General features: G+C 41.6%; 2 protein-coding genes across 2 annotated transcripts in view; both read right to left on the bottom strand.

Moving 5' to 3' along the window:
* Positions 1-3,450: 3,450 nt before the first annotated feature.
* LOC146184282 (GDP-fucose protein O-fucosyltransferase 1-like) overlaps positions 3,451-15,058 on the bottom strand; it is a 137,259-nt gene continuing 125,651 nt past the window's right edge. The window contains exon 10 of the transcript XR_014708856.1: positions 3,451-10,844. The gene's annotated coding sequence lies outside the window, so the exon portion shown is untranslated. The remainder of the gene's footprint in view (positions 10,845-15,058) is intronic.
* Positions 3,451-15,058, bottom strand: part of LOC146184284 (GDP-fucose protein O-fucosyltransferase 1-like) — a 28,902-nt gene continuing 17,294 nt past the window's right edge. Inside the window, exon 7 of the mRNA XM_084608527.1 lies at positions 3,451-14,549. The gene's annotated coding sequence lies outside the window, so the exon portion shown is untranslated. The remainder of the gene's footprint in view (positions 14,550-15,058) is intronic.

Genomic DNA, 15,058 nt, shown 5'->3' with positions numbered 1-15,058 from the left:
TTGCAAGGTCAATGTAGTGCTTCCACTATGCACAGTTGTGACCGTAGACCGTAGTTCTACCTACCCTTTGATTGTTTTGATCGTTCTACCATGTGGTTCTACGGTGCTTGCGATTGTTTTGATCGTTCTACAGTGCTTGCAAGGTCAATGTGGTGCTTCCATTATGCACAGTTGTGACCGTAGACCGTAGTTCTACCTACGCTGCGGTTATGAGCTGACTGTTCCATTCCATTCTCTTGCATTGTGCAGTGACGCAGGCCGACAATCGTCGAGAAGGAGCCTATTACGCAATTTTTTGGTGTTACTGTAGCTCGATTCGGCCCCAAATTTCAGTCGTACGAAGTTTGATGATACTAGCGCTAACCACTCCAAAACTGCTTCATCAAAAGCGAGTGTAGCACTAGGACCGTAGGCATTTTGGCTGTTTTGATGTTAGGCTTCGATTGGGCAGAAATGCATCTTTCAGCTGGCCCTGTGACCTTGCTTGCATAAATGCGTTGGAAAAGATTTCTTCAGTTGTTAGCTATCTACAGACTTCTGGGATCATAAACGATATTCATTCACGGTTTTATTGCTTTTATTTGTTTTATGCTGTGCATGGCATGCAGGGTGACACGCGGCTAGAGTGCAGTGAAATATAAACTTATTGCACTTTGGTAAACTTAGTGAATTTTAATTACGTTTCTACCAAATTGCAATAAACTTATACTTGATGTGAGACAGCTAAACAATGCTCTTTCCAACACAACCTCTAAATATAGCTTTGTATAATAACTCCCCCTTTCTTGGAAAGTTATTTGCACAAAAAAAAAAAAAAAAAATTGATGGGTTCAACGCTGCTGAACCGAGTGTGGAGTGAAAGCTTTGTCTGCAGGCAACCGAGCGTTGCGTCGAACATAACCAGTGCTCCGCTAAAGGCATCAAAGTTCACCGGCGTTCTATGCAGAACCAACTTTCATGCCTGTTATGAACGTGCCTGCGTGGCATAGGGTTAACCTGAATTCAAATGTCGTGGCATGCTGATTCTAATGTCACCCTCCCACATAAAAGGAGAGCCCCAAGTTGGTGCTCTTTCAAGCACCAGCGTAAGGTAGCTTTCGGTTGAAAAAAAAAAAAAAAAAACACCCTGCATTGTTAGCCTTTCGGTCATGTGGCGGAGCGGTATCTCTGCGTTTCATTGCCATCGCCTATGCTGCCATTGTGCGATTATACAATCTGATGCAACATGGTGTGATGCGATGTTTGACAGCATTGGTAGTTCCCTTTGCTTTTCCAATGATCTGACGGTGGAGGTTCCATGTTCTAAGATGGAGTTCAGAGGGTGAAGGTTTCTGGAAGCTAGGGAGGTAATCCAATCTCTATCCTGCCCCCCCCCCCCCCTTTTTTTTTTTGTGAGGTGGTGGGGGGGAGAGGAAGGGAGAAGTATCACAAACCCTACCCACCTGCCACGTGCCACACTGCAAGGGCTCACTTGGAATTAAAAATTAAGTGCAACAAGTTTTAACCGTTGTCACTGCCTATGCAAATGGGAATGGGAGAAAGATGTCACTTCTGGAGCATGAAAGGTTTGGTTGGTTTGGTTTATGGTGTTTAACGTCCCAAAACGACTGAAGCTACAAGAGACGTCGTAGTGGAGTGCTTTGAAATTTCAGTGGCCTAAGGTTCTTTAATGTGCACTGACATTACACATTAAAGAACCTTAGGCCTTAATGTACACAGGCACCTTGCTTTTCACCTCCATTGAAAAGCGGCTGTTGCGGCTGGTATTCGGTTCTGCATCCTTGGACACAGCAGTCGATCGCCCTAACCGCTGCACCACCTCGGTGGGCGGAGAATGAAAGCTGGACTTCTTTGCTCTCACATGGCAATACTAGAATTTCGCAGAGTGGTTCAAATACAGCAGTCACAGTAAAATTGCTGCATACTTACGGCTTCTAGTTGGATGATGACCAAATGATAAAAATTTAAGTTCAAAAGGTTACCTCCCTTTAATCTTTCCTCAAGTCACAAAGAGATCTTGAAGCACTTGAGTTTGTTGAAAGTGCCGTTACAGCAGGTCTGCATACAAGAGTGCCCAGCATCAGAGATGAGGTGTGCTAGCAAAGCTCCAACCACAAACTGGGATGGTCTGGCAGAAAATGACGACTGCTCGAAGTTCTGCAAAGACTGCAGCACAGCTATCGGGTGTTTCTCATTGGCTGTTCTTTCCGAGCACTCAGCCCAAGGCTCGTTTGACTGAATATATAAGTAATGACATGCGACTTTACGGATTTTTCACAAGCCTCTAGATGTCTTCGCTCAGGTCACTGCATTGCCTGAATATACCTTTGCACACAACCCCTGGCAAAAAACCCATGAAGAGCCCACAGGAAGCAGTCAAATGAAACACCTGTCATCATTTGCGCAAGTACTGCCATGACAATGGAAAATGCAAACAGCAAAACGTACACTTTGGAAGCTGCTGAATCTGCCTGGTAAAGCTTTGTGTAATATGCACACGTGAAGAGTAAATAATCTATCAGTTCAAAGCTGTTAATTTTTTGACCATTCCTGGGACAGTGATGTATGGCCCACATTTATTTACAGGTTTATTACACAACAACAAAGAATTAGGAATTAATACAATTTTTTTGTCCCTTAACAGGCAAGCATGATTAAGCCAAAGGCACTAATAAATTTCGTGCTCTGTGCAGGACAGAGTGCAGATTCCTCTCATTAGAGCACTGGCGTTGCCCGCCACGGCATTAGGAAGACGCTTGTGCATGCAGCAGGCACCAGGGGGTGACCCACAGAAGTTTGTTTAGGTTCGCCCTTTGTGTTCTCCTTCGGTTCTCTCTCCATTCTCAGATCCTAAAGTCACTGGCGCCGCACCGATAACGGGATCTAAAGGTATTTAATGCTTAAAAACACTGCCAACTGAGACTTTTAAGAACCTTTTTATTGTGCACTAACTTGTTATCCCACAGAGTGAAGCACCAACTAGTCCCCCAATAAGTCTTACACAAGATTATAAAAAAAAAGATGATTAAAATACCTGAAATTGTTATGTATTTAAACCTGCGAAAACCGCAAATTCTGCCTTTCATTCATGTCACCATAGGAAAAGATCTAAGAATATATTTTTCTACATGTTTCCTTGGTCTTGAATGTAGCCATTCACTTAATTTTAGAGATAAGCTAGGTAAATTTGTGAACAAGAGCAAAGAATGACACAGAGAGCAGTTGCATGACAAAAATATGAGCATGTGTTTTTTCTTGCGGTAAAATGCTGCCTCAAAAGCAGGGTAAACTTTGAACCTCAGATCATTCGTTTTGCAAGTACTGCAGTATGCCAATGAATGCGCATGTGTGCTAAGGCTGACAGTGCTGTGAGATCTGGAAAGACCGTGAATAACGCTATAAAAATCATTTGCTAAACATGGACTCATTCACTCTTTCTTTCCACAGGTGTTCTGACAAGGTGAACGCCTTTATTTGCATAAAGAACTTTAGTACAGAATGATGCCACTTTGCACACTGGCCAGCCCCTGCAATCTCACACACGAAAAATTAAAACTACACTACAACAATAATGATCATAAACTTTTGCGGACAAGTGAACTCAAAGTCAAATCACATCGGCATCAAGTACTACAGGTAGGAACACTGTATTAATCTTGTACACAGAACATAAATGGGAAAACAAAATTAGGCTTGAAAAAGAAAAACAAAGTTTACGCACACATGTGCAGGCCTAAAAGATGCTATAAAAACAAAATGACAATCTCGCCCACCTTGACGAATGGGAGCCAAACAGAAATATAGCTTACACGTGGCGCCTGCTCTTGCCCGTAAGTTGAAGAGAATGCTGAAGTAATGTCACAAAATGTACCAAAGAGCTTTTTCAATGCTGAATGGTTATGTAAAACGACTGCAAAACAGTACCTAAGCATCATCCGATACATGAGTATTTAAGCAGATGAGAGACAAGGAAGACAAGCCCTTCATACAGTGCTTGTGCTTTACATGCTCACAGCTACATGAGCTTTAAAATAACGCAGAAAATTATCACTGATACAGTACATCAGTCAAATATACACAATGCAGACAAAAAAATGAATAATTCAGGCTTCTATAAAAAGCACTGCAAGTATTTGCAATTCTGCACAACAGTACGCTATGAGTGCAAATATGTTGCCGCTACAACGCAGAATAAAGAAGCAGTGTCAACTCAATGATGACTGCCTCTTTGTCAACATGCACCATGTGACAGTGGCTATCATCAACACATTTTTCTGAACAGGGAATCTGTTAAGCCTGTTGAAAGTCATAGATGAATAAAAGTGCAGTACAGTGATTAGTGTGCATCCCTGCAGGAAATATAAGAGTGAAATAGAAAGCTCAAGCGGCATGACATCTGTGGAGTACAACCAAGTCTGGCACAACACACATAGTGGCAGAGGAAAACTACGCTACAGTGGACTTCTGCGAAAGAAGAGGCATAGCACTACAAAGGAAATAGGAATTGCTCCTAATATTGGTGCCCATAGTACTCCCATCAAGTGTTGCAGGAATGCTCTCAAGAGATGGACTCCATCCCAATCGGCTTCTGAACTGCGAGGCCGCCTACAAGAACCTTTTGTGCCGTTTACAAACCTGATGCGACAGATTTGCTGAAATAACAAAGACTAGTTGAGGAGTGGTATCACTGTCACCAAAACCCCAAAAAGTTTCGCACCCAGCTATAAGCACCAAAAGTCATCCTCATTCTATTCTGCAATGCAAATAGTGTAATTTTAAAAGATGCTGTGAGGAAAGAAATAGTGACCAGCATTTCATATGCAGATCTACTGGAAAATAAGAACATTACCAGTGCCCTACAATCTGCAGTAAGCGATTTCAGACTAAATGTGTTTTGTTACAGCATTGCAACGCTAGGCTACACGCCCAACCCTATACTGCCTTTTCAATGGTTGCAATTTTCAAGGTCATATTTGAATGTCACGTACACCCACCTTGTTGACCTGACCTTGCCCCAAATTACTTTCATCTGTTCATGCGATTCAAGGAAGTCATGGGAAGGAAGCATTCCTGAAGTGATGGACAGGTAAAAATGGCTATGCATGGGTGCCTAATGTCACAATCAAAAGAATCCTTCTCACAAAGCATCTGTGAACTTTTGAAGTGACTGAATATTTGCCCTGCATGTAAAAAGGGATACATGAACAATTTCATTTCATTTTTTCATTTCCTTAACAATAAATAATTAGGGTTTTCATATGAATGACTCCCGTAACTGGTGCTTCACTTTTTGAACTAGTCTCATTAAACGAGCAGTGGTGTGCCTAATTTTATCAACAATGTCCTGCACTGGTAATATGAAGCACACCAATGCTGGTTCAATGAGGAATTCCAGTTTTTATGGGCACATCATATATTACGTAAATCTCGATAGTGTAATGTTCTGCAGTCAATTATTGCCATCTTAGCTCTTCTCAATACACTGTGGCCTTTGTTTAAAAAAAAAAATTGTCATGATTTTTTTCAGCATATGTGTTGTCTTCAGCGCTGCTTCTAATGTAAAAAAAATTTGCATTTAAAAGTGGTGCTGCCTTCACAACAAAGAATGAAACCGCATGACAGGAGCAGGCCTCGTTGAAACTCTTCTTAAATACACTCTGCTTTTTGTTTTTTCAAAACTGAATTACATGCAAATAGGCTAGCATTCCTACTCAGTAGTATATGAATAGTGTATTTAAAAACTCAATAGAATACAAAATTAATATTTGTGCAATTATTTGCTGTTCGGGCAAAATTAACCCAAATTAAATATACATGCAAAACAGTGAAGCACTAGCGGTGGTGTTATAGGCCAGAGTTAAAGCTGTAGCTATCAAAGACTCAAAACCGGTCTCCACTAGGAGACAACCAACACAAAGCGAGTATATAAACTTTGTGACAGTCATATCGTATGTGCAAGAAAATTACCCTACCCTTAGCCACTAATGTAGAAAGCGAATAAATAGTTCCCAGTCACCGATGATGACAAGAACTAGAGTTTGAGTCAGGTCTCTGATATCGGGAATGAAGGTAAGGTTTGCTAAAGTTAGCCGAACCCTACTGCATCATCTAATCTTGATGGCAGATTGTATGCACATTATGAATGCTGCTACACAAACAAATCGCACTGCAATGCCAAACCCTCTTTCCCACTCAGACAAGTCGGGACAGCCTACCATGACGCAACGGAGAGGGCAGTGGTTTTGAGTGACAAAAATAACTATGGTATGCCTTATACCAAACTCATGTCAAATATCCTGAAAATAACTCGAGAATGTAGTCGACTCACTTCGAATGATTGCGATCATGGAATATTTGATTTTTTATCTCAGTCGAATAGAAGGGTATTAGACTCGCGGCTAAAAATTTTAAATATTCGCATGCTTCTAGACGCCTCCTTTTCATTTACACCATTCTCTTACAACATGCTTCGGTAGCTGCCCAAGCTTTTGCTGCATCAAACACAGCGCTAGGGTTGTTTACTTTTATTTGTAGCACGACCTTCTCTCAAATACAAATGGAACACATGCGACCTTCTCTTATCGTACAAATGGAACACATGCAATAAATTCAATAAAACAAAAACAATGTCCACTCAGCAAGGACAGCGAAAGTAGCTGAGCCCTGATTGTTGATCCTGGCAGATTTCAAGCTTCTGCATGATAATTACAGAGACCAAAAGTCTAAACATCTACAAATCCTAGATATGCCCAATTTTTATCTGCTTCCTGGTCCCTTCCTCAAAAGAATGCTTTAAACAAAGTGCACATGTGCAAGGCAAAAAGTTGCTCTGCTCACATACTTCAAGGGACATGGGGGGACAACTCCATTCTCTGGCTTATTCTGGCTATGCTGGTGCCGAAACAGCAGCGAGAGATGCCTTCATGGGAGAGAAATTGAGTTAAAAATCTTTACACTAGTCGACTCAAACCCATAATGTCCTTACGAAAAAGAACGGGTAGCCACCGATAGGAAGCAAGTAACGGACTGGCGTAGCTTCGGTGATCTGCACCCAAAAAATTGGTGTCTATGTGCACATTTTACAAGTGATTCCAGCTGCTGATGGTAATACGCACACTTTATTTTTTCTGGTCTTTTCTAGCTTATAAAAGGCTCACAATTCGATGAGAGTGGATTCTCGGTGATTAGAAAGCAGTGCCTTACACAGACCAACTATATGCCCTCAGTGTCTCTCTAAAATGCAAATAGTGAAAAAAATATATATATACCATAGATTTTAAAGTGTGAGCCTGAAGACCAACTGGCCGGAGCCACTTCGCAAAGCTGGGAGCAACGATAGCCACAGAAATCTGGTGAATTCAGTTTCCTATTTTATTCTGTTGAGTTCATTTCTTCAAAACACTTGTATACCGCAGAAATCATTTCAATTTAAACGAAAAATATGACTGCTGCAAAACAAGCAGCAAAGCCTTCTAAGAAAGCAAGGTAAAAAGCATTAAGTACAGCAGTCACAGGAGTGTACCTTTGGCGCAATCCATTCTCAATCCAACATTTCCTTTCACACCGAAAACTTACAATAAAATTACGAGACTCCAAAGATGGAACTAATAAAACAGGCTTCACGAGTGTGGTATTGGTGAAAATGACGAAAAGTAATTCTTTACCATGGCAAGTAGTAAAGCAGTACCAAGCGGTCTTAATAAACTGGAAAGAACACAATCTGAGCTCTCAATCTAACAAACACAATTTAATTAAAACAAAAGCATATTTGCCATGAAAGAACTAAATGAAAATGTTGCAGACCTAATGACGTGTGGACTGCAATGCAAAGGACAGGGACGTGGACAGGGCTAACAGCGACTCCAAAAACATTTTTAATGTGTGATGCAGTTGGTAAAAAGGCACAGTGCAGTCTCATCTAGCCTTTCCTTACCTGTTCAGGCTTTCCCTCAAGCCTGTAGCAGAAAAACGTAAATAGATAAATAAATAAATACCACCAAGTGATACAGCTTTTAGAGCTGACTGGAATGCAGAACACAACTAAAGCTGTTATTAGTGGAAATGCACAATGTGAGCTTTGAATACTAATTTTTAGCACTTTGTCCTTCATATTCTTGAGCACAAAGAAAGATAATCTGTATTTCAAATACAGAAAGAGAGCAAATGCATTTGAACCTCGCCACAACGGAATTCATGACGGGGGGCGTAAAAAAATTCATTGAAGTGAGAATTTCGTTGCGACGAAATCAACCAAAAATCACTGTCAGGTTGGACTACACAGTGTAAAAACGTTATTTGTTTATAAAGGAGTCAGTCAGCTGCTGCCATGAGTGCAGTGGTGAGGTCTTCATACTCAATGAGTAGTTGCATTGTGATTGTTGTGGGCACCAATAAAAGTGCGGATCACGCCAAATGTGTCCTTCGCAAATGATGGTGCTACCAAATACGAACAGAGTTCGAAAGAAAAACAATAGCTTACACTTACACCTTGCCCCAAGGCAGCATGCCCAATTGTCACTGCCACCAAGCAAAGGCGGTTTTCATGTATCTGAGAATGGCTGGATCAGTGAGGGCACATATCGATTCAAGTGAAAGTTTTCAGCGAAGCAATGCAGTGTGGACTTGGGCAAGTGTACAGATTGGTGGCCATATGCTTATTTTATTTTTAAATACATTTTTAAATTCAGCCTCCCTTAGCAAGAACTTCGTTGAAGCGAAAATAGTTCGGTGTGGTGAGAAATTGATTTGTCTGTTTCTATGGCGAGCTGATGGGGAATAGAAATATTTCGTTGAAGTTGCATTCGCTGTAGAGGGGTTCGACTGTATCTACAAGCTCCTGCCACTAAGCTGCACTGCATTAAAAGGAGGAAGTTCTACCTAAGCAGCATGGGCCAAACTACCAAATTACAAATATTTCTGCACTGACACATAGAGAACTTCAGTATGATAAACATAACTTTTTTGAGAGACAAGATGGAGTACAGCAGAATGTCGTTGATAATAATTAAAAATTAAAATATTATCCAAAGATTGCATTATCCAAAACAGGCTGCAAAATGTTGCAAATGAAATAATACTTGACACAGAATTTTGAAATAATCTGTCACTTTGGGCTGGACATTTTGCTTCTGAATGTCCAGAAACAAGCTTTTCTGAAACATGCAGAAAAGAGTTGCAGTTGCATTGCTGAGCTTTGCACCTGAGATAGAGACGTGAAGAACATTTAAAACTAAAACCTCGCACCCTGCGAACTTAGCCAAGTGCATAACCCGTCCCTGCAGGAGCTGTTGTGAAAAGATAAACCAGCCATGATGTCATCAGCATCTTGGCTAAGGTCAGTGCTGTGGACTGCAACAATGACAGCATAAAACAGAGGCACACTCTAAGAAAAGCTGGAGCTTCTTTTTTAAAGTGAAAATTCTCAATGACAAAGGTGGGGGTGGAAAGGGGGTCAGTAGGTGAGTGACTCCTCTACTGAAGATCATGTAAAACTTCAACAATTGGCCACGAGCATTACTGTTAGTGTGCCTACTACTCCCTCCTAATAGGTCTTTTTCACTGCCTCCTGGGGTTAAATTCGAAACAATGAGAGTGTAACGCATTTTCATAATTATATAATTGTAACGTAGAAATACAGCAGTATTAGCTGTATGAAAATGCATTACCGTTATAGGGCACCTGCCAGAAACAAAAAAATAAATAAATAATAAAAAACTATTGTCGAAAAATGAAACAAGCCGCATCATATCAACGAAATTTCACAGTAATGAAATATTCGTTATGTTCTAATGGCATAAGATCACACCCCCCTTTAAGCAGTAATGCCACTTCGAGCTTTATTATATGTTGTCAAGCATGCACTGCAGTTCAGCCCTTGAATTAGTTATTACAGGAAATTGGAAGTTTAGGAACTTTTTCCCAGTTAATTCTTTTGCTTAGCTTTCCTAATCTACTCTTCTGAATACCCCTTGTAAGCATGCAGTGAATAAGAAAGGACAGTTTGTGCTGCGTCCCCTGCCTCGCACCCTTCCTGGAAGGTGTTCCCTCACTCCTCCTGTGATATACAGTGGCTACTATGCCATCCCTGTTGGTATACGCCAGAATATTTACATGTCGTTCTCCCATGTCCTGATTACAGAATACCTGCAGGCGTGCTTATATTTCAATTTCATCAATCTTTTTTATTGTAACAGTTCTAGAGCTGACTGCATGAATACAGTCTGCCGTCAAGAACTTTTTTCTAAAAAACAACTTGTTCCTCTGGTTAGCATAGTCTAATGTTGCTCTGATCTTAGTTGCAATTATTTTTGGTATATTACCTTGTAAAGAATAGACAGTAAGATAATCATAAGTTTTCAAGGCTTTGGTGTCACTCTTTTTAAGGACTAGTACCCCATTGGCATTACTAATCTTCTCCTACAGCATTTACCCCCTGCTTCATTTGTAGTGTCCCTTACTTTCCCTTCAGTTACAACTAGAACCTCTATTGAGTCTCTGGCACTATTTTTAATATTTAGTGGCGCAATTAATTGGCAATACATTTCTAAGTATTCCATCCCTCCTTCCAACTACCTTAATCAAATTGCTGGACACACTGCCATAATTAGCTTTCACTATGCACACTGATCATGCTTAATTTCGTTATTGTTGCTTTCAGGCTTTTGACTTGCCTTGCTCTATCACGTCTGTGCTATCCTTACATCATTTAATTTTCACTCTTTAATTGTGATAGTTCTTCAACGCCTGCCTTATTTATGGGGTTGAAACCCCATTGACACAGCCTCCAGGTCATTAGAACCTGTATTTCCTGGATGAGCTTTCCGTGTCCAGCCTAGCTACCCCACCTGGCTCAGCTGCAATTTACACCTGTACATCCTTTAGAGTTAAAGCTGACTGTCTGTTCTCAACCAACCCTTTAAACAGCAACACGTTCTCCCTTGGAGATAACTCATTTGCTTACTTTTGAAAACTTTTTAAGGTCTAGGAAACTCCAGACATTACTGACCATCACACTGTTCCCAACAACTCTGCATCTTTTTTTACGATGCCAAGTAGGCACAAATTATGAAACATATTTTGCCCCTTGTTCCTAGTTTGGAATCTTCCAAGTCCTGCTCTCATGTTCCTGAAAAAAAGGTATTCATGAAACTTGGATAATTCCTTTACTGCAAACTACTATATCCTGCTATCAATATGTAATCTGTACAATACTTTTCTATTCTACTTTTACTCACAAAATGTGTTTCCCTCCACCTGCAAATTATTCAAGCAGAAACATGCTTTACATTTTCTCCGAAAATAGAAACAGCATAGAAGTATTTTTCTATTTCTCCGAAATAGAAAATAGAAGTAGCACTCACCTATTCTTAAGTGCCTCAGCATTTGTCTACTGACGCTTACTGAGCTTTAGAGAAGAGCTCCTGTACAACCTGGACTGCACGGGAGCCAGACCTTAACTCGTGGCATGCTGTGACGACGTACGGCACTGCATTATCTGCGCTTGCTGGCAATGCATTCCTCGAGTACATCCCACAAGTAAAGATTTCGCTGCCTTTCCAAAGGCACCAGTTGTGGGTGCCATATCAAAGGCCAGACCCCATTTTTCCAGCAACATACAGTTGCAGCAAAGCACAGGAAGCATGATACCAGACGTGCATAACAGGATGAAACCGTAGGATACGTTCCAATCGGCGGCATACAGTTCTCCTGGCTACTTTGGTGCTGAGTTTATACTTTGCAGAGAGAAACAAACTTTTGACATGACTGCCCACGATTAGGAGACTTAAGTTGCCAACTAAGTCACAAAAAAATGCAATGGCATGGCATGAGCCGCACGTACACACACACGCTTCAGTAGCAGACACAAACAAGAAGCAGCCTTACGCTCAAGCTAACAAACACCTCTCACACTGTTTGCACATCCTGCATTTCAAGCAAAGTACAACAGATGTACCGAGGTGTTAATAGAAAAACAGGTGCCAGGCACAAACGGTCTCTGCAAGTGAGAACTTCACCGTAACAGATTTCAGAACTGCAATCGTTTTGTCACTGAGGTCATGAGGTCCTTTTCTTTTCTCACACCACTAATAACAACAACACTAGAACCTCGACTATGCATCCTCCATTTATGTGATGACCTGCATTTTGCAAAAAATTGGCAAGGGACCGGCAAATCCCCCGGAGAAATAGTGCGTTAAAAGCTTAAATTATACGGTTAAAAAATTGCGCACAGCCCACTTCGTACAATAGCCAGTGACAACTGTACGGAATGAGAGATGACAGCAGACGTCCCATCAACTCATGGTGTTCTAAATCGCACTCAAGACGGAGAGAAGTGCGTATACAAGATGTTACCTAGAGTGCAATAGCCTGTGTACTAGCAGTTCAGCTGACAGCTCTGACTCTGCATCTGTGGCCTGTAGTCGGCAATCAGTGCATGATAGCTCTCACCAAGTCCACTTTTCCACATGCTTCACTAATGAAGATAATTAACAAAAGTAATCTCACAATGATAACAAAATGAAGTTACTGTGCTGGCAGTAACAAGGTTAAATGTTGCTATGATCATCGGTAGCAAGTTTGAAAGCGTTTTTTGCTGTGGCTTCAGTGGGGGAGCGTGTTAGGCCTAGCGACACCGAGTTCATGGCATACTCTTGCTTGGCAAGCTGCAGAAAGCATGCCAATGACGTGGGTGCACTCAAGTCCTGCATCCGTGCTGCAGGCAAACAACAAGAGTCCTTTCTTTTTTCCCAATTATGATGCAAATGCCTGACAGACACTGCTGCCTTCTGCCGATGAGTGAGAGCGGTTCTAAATGGGCAGAAGACATGTCGCTGGCATCTTCGTACTGTGCACCATAATACATCTTTGAAGAGTTGAAGCAGTTGGCATGTTGTCCAAATCATCATTTTCAAGGCACCTGTGCCACCCTAACACAACATTACATGCCAAAAGGCACCAATCTGACATAAAAAGACTTGGCAGCGCAATTTCAGTGATGGCTTAGTAATTTGCATAATTTGCACCCTTTTAATCTGTTACAGGGGCTTATGAAAAAACTTTTATCGCATATTTTACGCTCCCTGCTGCACTAGATCATCAGTATGCCACGGGTGCTTGCGCAGCAGGCATGCGATGATCAGCAAGGCCGCGTTGCTCTGTGGGGCTGCGAAAGATGTCAGCTGCGGGTGGACACTGTCATGTCAGCTACAGCAGTCATTAATTAGTTTGTATATTGGTGAAGGTAAAGCAAATTCAAACTGCGTGCTGCTCCCCAAGTCACTCACACTAGCAGACGACATTTTTCCATACGAAGAGGTGTAACAGCAAGCTTCTGGCAACCTACGGTGCACTCACATTAATCCAAAATTGCCAAACCGAGTTCGGTCGGTCACTTGGGACTAGAGCAAGGTCTCCATTCCTACCGGCTTTTACCTCCATTTGTCTCTGACTGCTAGCTTTGTGACTGCATCACTGTGCGCTTGATCCTTTGAGCTGCACATATGCAATTATACCACTCTGTGAGAAACTGCGCAAATATGAGCAAAGCAGTGGGGAAGGGTATGCATCAGCCTGAATTTATTTTAAAGGAAACTTTTTTTTTTTTTGGGGGGGGGGGGGGTGGACAGTGAAGTACATACATGATTTCGGGGATCGACATTTACACGGCAGTGTGCAGCATATATTGCAGGTTTCCACGCTTCTAGGGTGTGTTCAAGGAATAGCACAATTTGCGCACCTCCCTTTCGAGCAGTGCACAAATAATTATGCAAATAAATGTATTAGCTCTAATAGAACAAAAACAGGGGCGTTTTTCATTATGCATACAGAAAAAAATTTCAATTAATTTCAGCAGCCAGAGCAGAGCAGCTCTGCGAGATTTCAGACTGTACAACGTACGAATTATAGTACAACAATTTCATGCAATTCCCTGAAAGTCGCATAATCGAGATCCTACTGTATTAGGTGCTTTTTCAATTATGCACTCATGTTTGAGTACAAAAATAATCTGCAATTCTAACCACAGATACAACGACAGATATCACAATTTTGATGCACTTGGCGCAATCTTGGTTGCTCCTTTTAAAGCGATGGCACAGTGAACCACATTTGGTGAAGAAGTGGAAGCACTGCTCGCTGCTTCCTCTGCACTGTAACTTTCATGTGCTCCCACAACAGCTGCAAACCACGGGTTTTGGCCACTAGCGACAGGCAGTCCAAAAGCCTGGAGTATTCAAGCCCCTTGAACGCTTCTGTCAGGTGCAAAACCTTTTGACTGCGACAAAATGGGGTCAGAAGTGTCCACGCTTACATCAGTACAATGCATAGGGTCTCATATCCCAATGTGACGCTGGGACTCTCCGGAGAGGCACTGTGGTGAGAAGAACACACACAACATGGCTGGAAGCCGTCACATCAAAGCGCTGCCATCAAAGTCCAGGGAGTAAACTAAACGCCGGTGAGAGTGGCCAACACATTTCCGACGAGAGTAGAAGCTGACTTGGTCTCCTTCTTGGTACATGCCGCATCACAGTGAAGTCCTTCAGCACCTAGAAACAGTTCAACCAAAAGAACCTATGTAACTATAGCTATATTGAAAGCTAAACATTACTTCCACCATACTGGTATGGTGGTGCCGTATGTTGACAAACACCATGACTTGGTGGTGCGAGTCACACAAATGATTTAACACACACATATTGCATGTTGATGCAAATGGCAGCACCATGGGAGACTGCATTTATGACGAGCTGTTTTTTTTTTTCACACGCACACACAAAAAAAGTAAGCTTCAGAAAAAAGTTTCTGAGGGGTAACCTATAAGTCCAGCTTTGTTTCTTGTTTCTGTTAATATTTATTTTTCGTACCTAAGACCAGAAAATATCGAAAAAAATAAAAATGTTTTCGAAATTTAGTCGGCCAACGCTGGTGAAAATTTGGTAAAAACTGGCTTCAAAGTGCTAGGTGCACCACTTTACATGCCTCTCCAATGAGCTAGATCAGCAATTCCCAACCCTTTTAACCCTGGTGGAACGCCAGGAGTGCTCAGAAAGTGCTG

Source organism: Amblyomma maculatum, chromosome 7, assembly GCF_055883805.1.
Source record: "Amblyomma maculatum isolate TAMU_Amacu chromosome 7, ASM5588380v1, whole genome shotgun sequence".
NCBI classification, from domain to species: Eukaryota; Metazoa; Arthropoda; class Arachnida; order Ixodida; family Ixodidae; genus Amblyomma; species Amblyomma maculatum.
Note: the sequence above shows the minus strand (reverse complement) of the source record. Positions and strands in the feature narration are given on the sequence as shown.